The following is a 9,881-nucleotide window of genomic DNA, read 5'->3' as shown; positions in this document are numbered from 1 at the left end:
GAGGCCAGGACTGCCCAGTGCTTTGCTGCGGCTACTATTGCTGCTGATGCTGATGCTGGCAGATCAAACCCTCTGCAAAGACCCTGGGTTGTAAAACAGGGGCTAGAGCTCTTACTGGGTCTCTCTTGGGGTTCCCCTTCCCTGAACTTTGACCAAAGAGAACAAGATATTCTTGGGCGTTTTGTTGTTGCTTTGTTGTCATTTTGTGTATATCTGTTGGTGAGTTCAGCACAGCCCCGGGTATCTGGGAGATGAAAAGAAAACTTAAAAAACTTACCATGTTGCTGTTTCTCAAGTCCTGAGGTTTTTTGTGACTACACCTTTTTTTCTTCTAGCGTTCAGAGCTCTTTATCATTGTCTGCTGAATAGTTTCCAAGGTACTTAGTTGTATTTAGAGGAGCAGAGCAGGGAGAAGTGAGTTTAACCATCTTGTTCCAGAACTGGAAGCCAGCAGAACCTGTTTTAAAAATAATGTTTAAAACATATTTTCTTTCCTGGGTGATTTTCCAGAAAGCAGTAAAAGTACTATCAATGGCACTTCCTATAATACAAGCTACACCCTACGCTTTCTTAGAAGGAATCAATTGCATTATTCAAAAGCTATCTTCCTCTGAGCCTGCGCTGCATTTAGTCAACAGGATATTGAATTCCTTTTGAAAACCTAAACAGGTTATCACTTCTTTCCTGAACCAAAAGTTGATTGGTAATGTAAATACTTGTCTGTAACACAGAAAACTGGGTTTTCTTTGAGCTCTTCCTATTCCGTATCTCTTGTCTTGAATGAGAAGATTTTCCTTTGGCACCAAAAGGTTACAACTACATTTATCTACAAATAAACTACCACAGAAGAACTGGAACTTTCCTAATTATCAATGTTTAGCTGCACTAATAAAGCCTTCTTATATCTGTGTTCTACTTGTTTCTTTTCTTGGAGCCTTGCCTGACACAGATAGGATGGGCTTTCAGCCCAGTGACTCACGGGAAGCTACTATATTAAAAACTTGGAGCTAATGTTTTAAATTAACCAGAAAAAAACACAAAAGGCAGAACACTGCACCAAGGGATAGAGCCCTGCTCCTCTATAAAAAGAAAAAAAAATACTGCCTTCTATATACTTTCCCTCACCATAAGGATAATCCTCTGGTTTTCTCTTAAGTAACCAGAGAGTGGACCCTCCCCACAAAAACAAGTTCAATTTGTGAAATGTCTTTTGTCTTAAAGATATAGGTCAGGAAAAAGTAGACTGCACTTAACATGATTTATATCATTCTTTATTCGTGTGCCTCATATGATAGCTCATGACTTGGAAAACGTCTATAAATGTGTAAAATATTAGAATGTATAGCTAAAATTGTGAGTTTACATTATTTTTGGCTTATCTCAGTACAGTGATTAATGTGGTCAAATTGAATATTTATATCTTTAAGATAAAATTGCATATTCCAATGTAAAGTAACATATTTTCAAGTAAATTTTATTTTCCAAAATCTCTTTATTACCACTAACTCTATCTTAAAAAAAAAAAAAAAATTCACAACATATACCATTTTCTGGCTTTATATGAAAAGTTTTTTGTTTGAGTATAGGGTTAAAAAGAAGCCAATAAGTTAACACGTTATATTTGACATGGGAACTGTTCACTCCAAATTTTAAGAAGAGCCAGATAAATCATGCACAGGCAGCCAACCAGTGTGTTAGTAAAATGGCTTTTTAAAAAATTGTTAAAAAATCTGTATAGAGGTACATTTTTTTTTTAATTTGTAAAAGTAGAATCAATTTGAGTCATTTTAATTTACAGCATGAATGGAAGACTCTCAGAGTCATCTATAACCTCAGCAGAAAATGTGATTATAAAAGTTTACAAAAACCCCAATTCCCCAGAGAGCTATGAAACAAGCGGAGTGCAGAGCATGTTCTATCAGTCTCTTGGAATATTATTTGCCCTCTTAACTGATAAGGCAATGGAGGAAGAAAGTAAGAATGTAATAAAAATATGAAAAAGTGACTACCTTTGCCTGCCTTCGCCAAACCTAACTTTAAATAAAATAATAATGAACAAATCAGCTAGCAAAGAAAACAGCTTTTCCTCTAGTTTCTTTTGAAGTGAATTTTCCTTTACTTTTTATTTTTTGGAATCCTACAAATTAAGGCTTCCATGGAAATGAATGAATTTTTTAGAGTTTCAAGACTCAAAAGATAAACAAAGCAGTCTGTTTTTCTTCTCTCACCCACCCCAACCCTGTAAATAACCCCAGGCCACAGCCTGGGTCTCCCTCTGTTTTTTATGTCTATCAGCAGTTTTAGAGCTGGGGAGGCCAGTGGGGGAAGGATGGGGAAGAGGGGGAGGTGGGGGAAGGAGGGAGAAGGAGCAAGTAAGTGGGGCGGGCTCATCTCAGGGTGAACCCCGGCTGTAGCTGGGTTTGGGATGTCACACGCATGCCTGCACACACAAAATGTACACAGTGAAACCAGGCAATAGAACTATTAAAAAAAAAAAAAAAAAGAAGAAGAAGAAGACAGAAAGAGAAAATGTGCTGCTACATCAGCTAAAAACAGTCGTGTTCTTTCCTGGTTTGATGTCAGCTCCCAGTACTGGGTTGGAATTGCCCACAGCGATATTGGGCCCCTGCCCACTCAGCAGGCAGACGGCTTTTGCTGCCAGCAACAGGCTTTTAATAAAACAGGATGCTGTCCCACTACTAAGGCCCAGCCTGAGAATGGATCCCAGTCCAGGTGAACTCTCTCTCCAAGAAACAGCAGTTCTGTATTCCTTATCAGGAAACCCCACTTTGGCGTTCCTGGCCTGGGAGAAAGGCCCCTCTCCCAGGGGCTTGCTCAGCAAGTGTTTGCAGGCGGCTGCTGGCCCTGGAGCTGTCTGCTCTGCAAGGTTCTCACCACGGTGAGCTTGCTCCCGCAGGGACTTCTAATTCTGTGCATGCATTTCAGCTTTGATGAAGGCTCTGTCCAATTTTGACAGTCAAGCAGGATGGGATTTAAAATAAGGAGCTGGCTTCCACAGACAGGATGAGGACATTTCGTCCCCATTTTCCTGCAGCAAGCCCTAATGAGTCACGCCAGGACTGCACTTGAACTGACTTCTCATCTTAAGTGTGAAGAGCTTTATCATTTTGGGGAGGCTCACCTGTCTATTTGTTTTCTTCTCATTTGGAATGAAATGGAGTATGTTCCATTTGGAGCAGCAACTTCTAATTTTTTCCAGCTGCAATTTGACAAAAAGTCCAAACTAAGGAGTGAGATTCCACGGCACCTTCCAAACCCTGGGGCTCCGTGGCCGCAGAGCCCAGGACCGCCTTTTCTGGGTTGTATACCACCCTCTTATCCTAGGGAAGCAGAACTGTGGTTCTGAAAGTTGTTCCAGAGTATTAGCCCCAGCCCCACATGCACCAGCAGGATCCCTTTCATGCCACACTGTCATGTATAGAAGTGGCCAAGAACAGCACTGATATCACATATTGGGAGGCACACATGCCATCAGCAAGTAAACTTAGATGACATCCCATGAGAGTGAATTCCAGTGGAAAAGAGAAGTCGTTGTTGATAGAGAAGGCCGGACAATGTGTATTCTACCCCCAAATCTCCCCTGGCTTCCCGTGTGGACTTAGACAGCTTTGATCTATGTATGACTCAGTTTCCCCATTCTGTAAAGTACAACAAAGGTTGTTGGAGGACTGGCAAATAACCAACTCATATGCTGTCACTCCCCCTTCCCTCATCCACGCAGACATTGGGAATCACTCCCAGCACCTTTCTTCCTGTGCCCAGATGTGACAACTCAGTCAGCCACAACCAAACGATCAGAGACAGCACTGGAGGAAAGGCTTGTGATGGTTTCTAAGGCTTCTTCCAACTCTGATAGTTCCAATCTAAGCCCAGTACATCTCTGACCACTTTGAAGTTCTGGGGAGGAAATTGAAGGAATTGGTGTTACAGGTGGTGTTTTCATTCCTTCTCTCACTTGAAGTTCATGAGTTTGGAAAAGAAAAAGAGAAAGAGGAAGTATATGGAGGGAACATCTGGGCATGTAGATGGTGCCGCGGTGGAGAATTTTGTGTCTTGGACTGCAGCCCAGATCCACCTCAGAACAGCGGGGGCCTGGTGGGAAGCAGGATGTGCTGGCCCAAAGCTGGGAAGAGCAGAGCATGCTGCAGGGGGCGGGCCCGTGGGACCAGAAAACATGCCCTTGGTAACTTCAAAGGGAGGAGTGAAAAGAGCCCGAGTAAATCTATAAAGCCAGGGAAGATGAAGCACAGCACTGGAACATGAGCTAGGACTCTTGAAGGCAGAAGAAACGACTCTTGCTGACTCAAGCAGAGTGGGGAATGTATTGGAGGCCATGAAGGAGCTTGTGAGGTCAACAGGGGTACTGGATTCTGAGCTGGAGAATCAGGTGGAACTGGGACAAGAGCGCTCCACCATCAAGCACCTCTGCAGGGAGCAAACAGCCTGCTGTCCCTCCTCCCCAGACCACTCAGCTCAGCTCAGGTCCACTCTGGGACAAGGGAGGGGACACTGTGGACACCTTTCCACTCCCACGCAGAGAGAAAAGCAACTTGATTTACTGTGAAGATGGTGCCCAGTGAGAGAGGTAGTGCCACAAAAGGACATTGAACCGGGGAAAGAAGAGGCAGTGGATTCCAGCCTGCGGAAAAAGCAATGCCTGGCACAGTGTATAACAGAGAGATGTCACACCAGGTGACAAGTGACCAGAACAGGTCAAGAGTCAGAGAAGTTAGCAAGCAAACATAACTTCCAATCCAGCAGGCCTGTCAGACAGAGTTAGGAGTAACTCCAAGGTCAGTTGCCAGGTGTGGAAACCCATCTGGGAGGCTAGGTGGGGTCAGAGGGTAAAGACAAGGCCGATTAATTCCAGCTCTCAGGAGTAGGCTGACGGGAGCACATGGAGGAGTGCAGAGGGCGTCGCCAGCAAGAGTCAAGGTCAGGAATGTCCAGACTGAGATAAATGAGGGAGTAAAAGCAGGCACCTGTGCACGGGGCTTGGGGTTACCCATCCTAATTCTGGTGGGATCTCTCTTGCTGGAAAAGAACTGCATTGAAAGGCCCGGCTGCCTCTTAGCTACAGAGTGGAGGAGGTGTCCAGTTAGTGTCAGCAATATCACTCGCAGTCAGGAAAGCTCATGTCCTTTCTTCTCTGGGAAAGCAAGCCTTCCAAATTCAGTTTGGCAGGGCACCAGTTTGCTGGGATAGAAGCCAAATCCAAGCGCTGGAGTCTGACTCCCCACCATGGCTCTGCCAAACTGGAGGCTGCTGGTGTGCCACCTCCTTCTTTCACACAGAGCGTCAGAGGAGCCAGATGGATAGACCCGAGTCCTGGGGACGTTATCGGGGCTGTGAACCTGGCTGTGCCAAAAACCAGGTCTGCCTTTGGATATTGCTTGTTGGTAATTCCTAGAGGAAAATTCTCTAAGCAATAGATTCTCTTTTTGTGTTTAAGCCAGTTTGAGGCAGTTTTCTGTCACTTACAACCACAAAGTGTTTCAGTAATAGGTAGATAATAATATTAATATTAATCACAACTAAGCACTATTTCCTTCAATCCTCATAACAACTCTAGGAGGCAAATTCTATTATCATACACAATGGTATCAAATTGAAGAAACTGAGGCCACTGTCCTAGTGCCACACAATATTAAACTGGAGGGCTGGGGCTAGGTAGTCTGAACACACACAGATCCCAAGTGAGAAAAGAGATTGGGGGAAACCCCAAATTCTGCATATATGCAGTAAATAATCCTGAATAAGCCCAGTGACAGCCAAAAAGAGAATACAGCTAGAAAAATCCGATGTGGGCCACGCAGGGTGACCACTGGCGGTCTCAAGACTTTCGGAAAGGCATACCCAGGAGATGAGACGTGGACATGGAGTCAAGGAAAATACAAGGGTGGGGGTCCCTGAACCTGTAAGAACCGCACTGGGAAACCAACAGCCCACACCAACCAGAGGCTGAAAATAGGCCTGTGATCTCCAAAGGGTTTTCAAAGCTATTCAAAGAGCAGGACAAGAAAAGGATTACACAGAGAAGATGCTAAACTGCAGACACTTGGAAAAAAGAGGAGGCAGAGCCAAGCAATCTCAACTTCACTTCTCTCTCTCTTCTAGTTAGAGAGATGTTCTTCCAAAAGGTAGACCCCTGGCCTGGTGCGAAGGCAGCAAGGTGGTGCTTGGATGCCCTACACAAGTTTAACAATAAAAACTCTCAGATGAGCTGGCAGCAGCACAATGACTCAATACAGGGAAGCCCTCACCTGGACAAAAGGTCCATTTTCAACATTTGTAAAAATGGTTGATTGCTTGATGGCAATTCCTGAGGGAATATTCTAAAACTATTGACCATCTGGATTGAAAACATTTCATAAAAAACAGGGTACAACATGGGTTCAGTACCCCAAAACAACCATAAATCTTTCAGGATGGGTGACTCTGGTAAGTTCTATATACCAAAAATAACCTCAGCAAGCAGCTGACAGTTTTTCAGGCTAGTCTTGTTTTTGAAATGGAGGAATATGGACCAGATAAAAATAAGATAAGAGGAATTCCTAGCGAATTGCAAAACGATGCCCAAATGAAATAATGAACTTTGAAGTCTTGTGAAGAGGGATTCCTAGATCTGTGCCATGGGTCATGTTCTTCCACTGGCCCAGCCTTAATGGTGTCCTTGAAGGTGAACTTGGAGATGTCCTTATAGATGCCTGATAGAGCAGGAATCAGAGCAGTGGAGGTCGTGGTCAGGACTGAGTGAGCTGCGTGTGTGACACATATAGCATCGTTACGCTGCTGCTCTGGTACTGGCCAGCCCTATGCTGCCTGGTGCCCTTCTTTGGAGGCACAAGACTTGGATCCCCAACTCATCTCCCCATTATAGTTTTGCAACATTCGTCAAATCACTCCACCATTCTAGGACTCCATTTCCTCATCTGCAGATTTCAAAAAAGATGATAAAGGCACTTGTGTCTAATGTGTGGGTAACCAGAAGCTGAGAAAGACAATGAATGCAATAAATAACCAAATCATGAATGATTCAAATTCATTTCAACAGGACCAAATATGAGGCCAAATCAACAACACCCATAAGAATTTAGTTGGAATACATGTCAAGAAAAACAGTGAGAATTAAAAATGCAGCCGGGTGCTGAAATCTCAGCATTTTGGGAGGCCAAGTTGGGTAGATCACCTGAGGTCAGGAGTTCAAGACGAGCCTGGCCAACGTGGTGAGACCCTGTCTCTACTAAAGCTACAAAAATTAGCCAGGCAGAATGGCTGAGTAGCTGGGGCAGGAGGCTGAGGCAGGAGAGTCGTTCGAACTCACGACTCGGAAGTTGCAGTAAGACAAGATTGTGCCACTGCACTCGAGCCTGAGCAACAGAGTAAGACTCTGTCTCAAAAATAAAATAAAATAAATAAAAATAAAAATGCAACTCCAAAGAACATGCCAGGCAGGGCCATGGCTATCTTGACTTGACAGCTGCCTATGTGAAAACAAGATTTGGGAATAACCAGGATGTCCACCAACAGCATGTGAAAGAGCTTAAAAACCAAAGTGACCTGGGAAGTAGCAGACAGCTCTGAAAGCTGAGAATTAGGGGTCAGTTTGAATATTTTCACACTCGGGAATATAAAAGAAAATTATGCTACAAGATGAAACAGCAGATGGTAAATACTACCTACTTGATAGATAAAGTTATGTGGAAGTGTTAGATGCAAATTTAGAGTGACTGGCGGTCTTAGGGAGAGATGTTTTCTCTAAAAGTTGCACCCTCACCCCAGAGTAAAAAAAAATCTGGAGATTTTAGTTACCATGGGTTTAATGTCAGCCAATAATTTCAGTACTAAAAGTCAGTGTGGCTTTATTTTGTCTCAGTGGAAGTATAATGTCTCTACTGGTGTGCTCTTCATAGGGCTCATGCTGGTACCAGGTGTGGCAGACCTGGTACCTGGATGATGATATAGGAGCCCATGCAGGTAACAGGTGTGTTAGAAAAGGAAATGAGTATAGCCATCCCACACAAGCTTGTTCCAGTACATCTGGACTGCCTTTTTTTGTTTTCTGGAGACAGGGTCTTGCTCTGTCACTGAGACTGGAGTGCAGTGGTGTAATCGTGGCTCACTGCAACCTCAGCTTCCTAGGCTCCAACAATCCTCCCACCTTATCCTCCTGAGTAGCTGAGGCTACAGGAATGTGCCACCACTACTGGCTAATTTTTGTATTTTTGATAGAGACAGGGTTTTGCCATTTTGCCCTGGCTGGTCTTCAAGCCTTCCAAAGTGCTGGGATTATAGGTGTGAGCCAACAAGCCCAGCTTGTACTGATTTTTGCAGAAGGAAACCAATGATAACATCCAGATAGATTAATTAATTAAATGCCAAAAATGAACTCAATGCATAGCTAAAAGAAAATAGTAGAACTGAACATTTATCTATACTTGATAGGAATGAAAACTTTCTAAGCATAAAAATAATGGAATAGTCACAGAGTAAAATATTGGTAGGGATACAAAATTTAAAACTTCTTAGTCCTAAATGATCATAACAAAATTAAAAGGCAAAAAGAAAACTGGGGAATATGCATGACAAATAGTGGACTTATAACAAACGTGCATATATACATAAGACAAACCTAATAGAAAAATGGGCAAAAACCATCAACAAGCATTTTGTAGGAAAACAAATGCAAATGGTCTATAAGAAATGGAAAGATGCTCAAACTCAAAAGCAACCAAAGAAATGCAAGTAAAAACAATAAGCTAATATTTCTTTCACGATGACTAAGAAGATCGTGTATATGAGGGTCCAAAGATATGAGCAACAGTGCGGGGGAGCGCAGATTACATGCACTGGGCTTGACTGTCCATGCTGGTCTCACTAGCTTATTGTCTTTTGGTAGTTTATCCTTCTACACCATCACTTTCCTTGTCCCTTAACTGAAGATTACCATAACTCTGGTCTCACAGTGCTGTTAGGAGGATTGGCTGAGATTACCCTAACCCAGTGGTGACACAAAAAAAATTGTTTTTTCTAGTTAGAAGCAAGCAAACAGGAAATACTTAAATAAATCATGGTATACTTGTAAGATGAAATATTACACAGACATCAGGCATATTGTTAAATGCATATTGTTAAAGGCCATTTCCTAATAAAAGGTGTGATAGATGTTGTGGTCCCAATATTGTAATGAAAACATCCAAGCAATCTTTTTATATACAGAAGAACATGGCTAAAATGTTGGTTTCTTTCCAGTGATTCTGTCTGGTGATGGGATTATAGGTAATTTTTTTTTAAAGAAAAAACAAAATATGTAAGGAGAAAAGAATTTGAAAAATGGTATGGATACCAAACAAAGGCAAAACAAAGTCAAAAACCCTCCCATGGGTTCCGAGAATGGCATTTGGCTTGTTTTGATTGCTAGAAACTTTGTAATATCTGACACAGTTGGAGGAAATAGTTAAGTGTGGCCTAGAAGAGATAAGCTTTTTCGGGGTGTCTGTATATATTTGATGGATGTCACATCAGAACATGTCCCAATTTTGTCTTCTGAAACAGCACATCACCTGCCTCTCAATGGCAAGACCCTCTAGGGAAAACAGACTTTTGAGTCCTATGGAACTTGGAGCCACAATCAGGTCTTCAGGGAGACTCACAGCTACTGGTGGGCATCTCCATCCACTAGGAGAACAGGCAAGAACCTATCTATTCTAGAGGGTCCCATGGAGAGGTCTCCTGCTCTGCATAGAGTTTGGATTTGATAACTTCCTTCCCTCTCTCCTTCCCTCCCTCTCTCCCCTTTTTCCCCTCCTTTCCTCCTTCCGTCCTTCCCTCCCTCCCTCCCTCCCTCCCTCCCTCCCTCC

At 43.1% G+C, this 9,881-nt stretch overlaps 1 long non-coding RNA gene across 1 annotated transcript in view; it reads left to right on the top strand.

The window, feature by feature from the left end:
• Nucleotides 1-289: 289 nt before the first annotated feature.
• Nucleotides 290-9,881, top strand: part of LOC116527000 — a 20,847-nt gene continuing 11,255 nt past the window's right edge. Inside the window, exons 1-2 of the long non-coding RNA XR_004258339.1 lie at nucleotides 290-459; nucleotides 6,758-6,760. This is a non-coding gene — a long non-coding RNA (uncharacterized LOC116527000). The remainder of the gene's footprint in view (nucleotides 460-6,757; nucleotides 6,761-9,881) is intronic.

This window comes from Sapajus apella, unplaced genomic scaffold (genome assembly GCF_009761245.1).
Source record: "Sapajus apella isolate SASKATOON/1434 unplaced genomic scaffold, GSC_monkey_1.0 scaffold52, whole genome shotgun sequence".
Lineage (NCBI taxonomy): Eukaryota > Metazoa > Chordata > Mammalia > Primates > Cebidae > Sapajus > Sapajus apella.
Note: the sequence above shows the minus strand (reverse complement) of the source record. Positions and strands in the feature narration are given on the sequence as shown.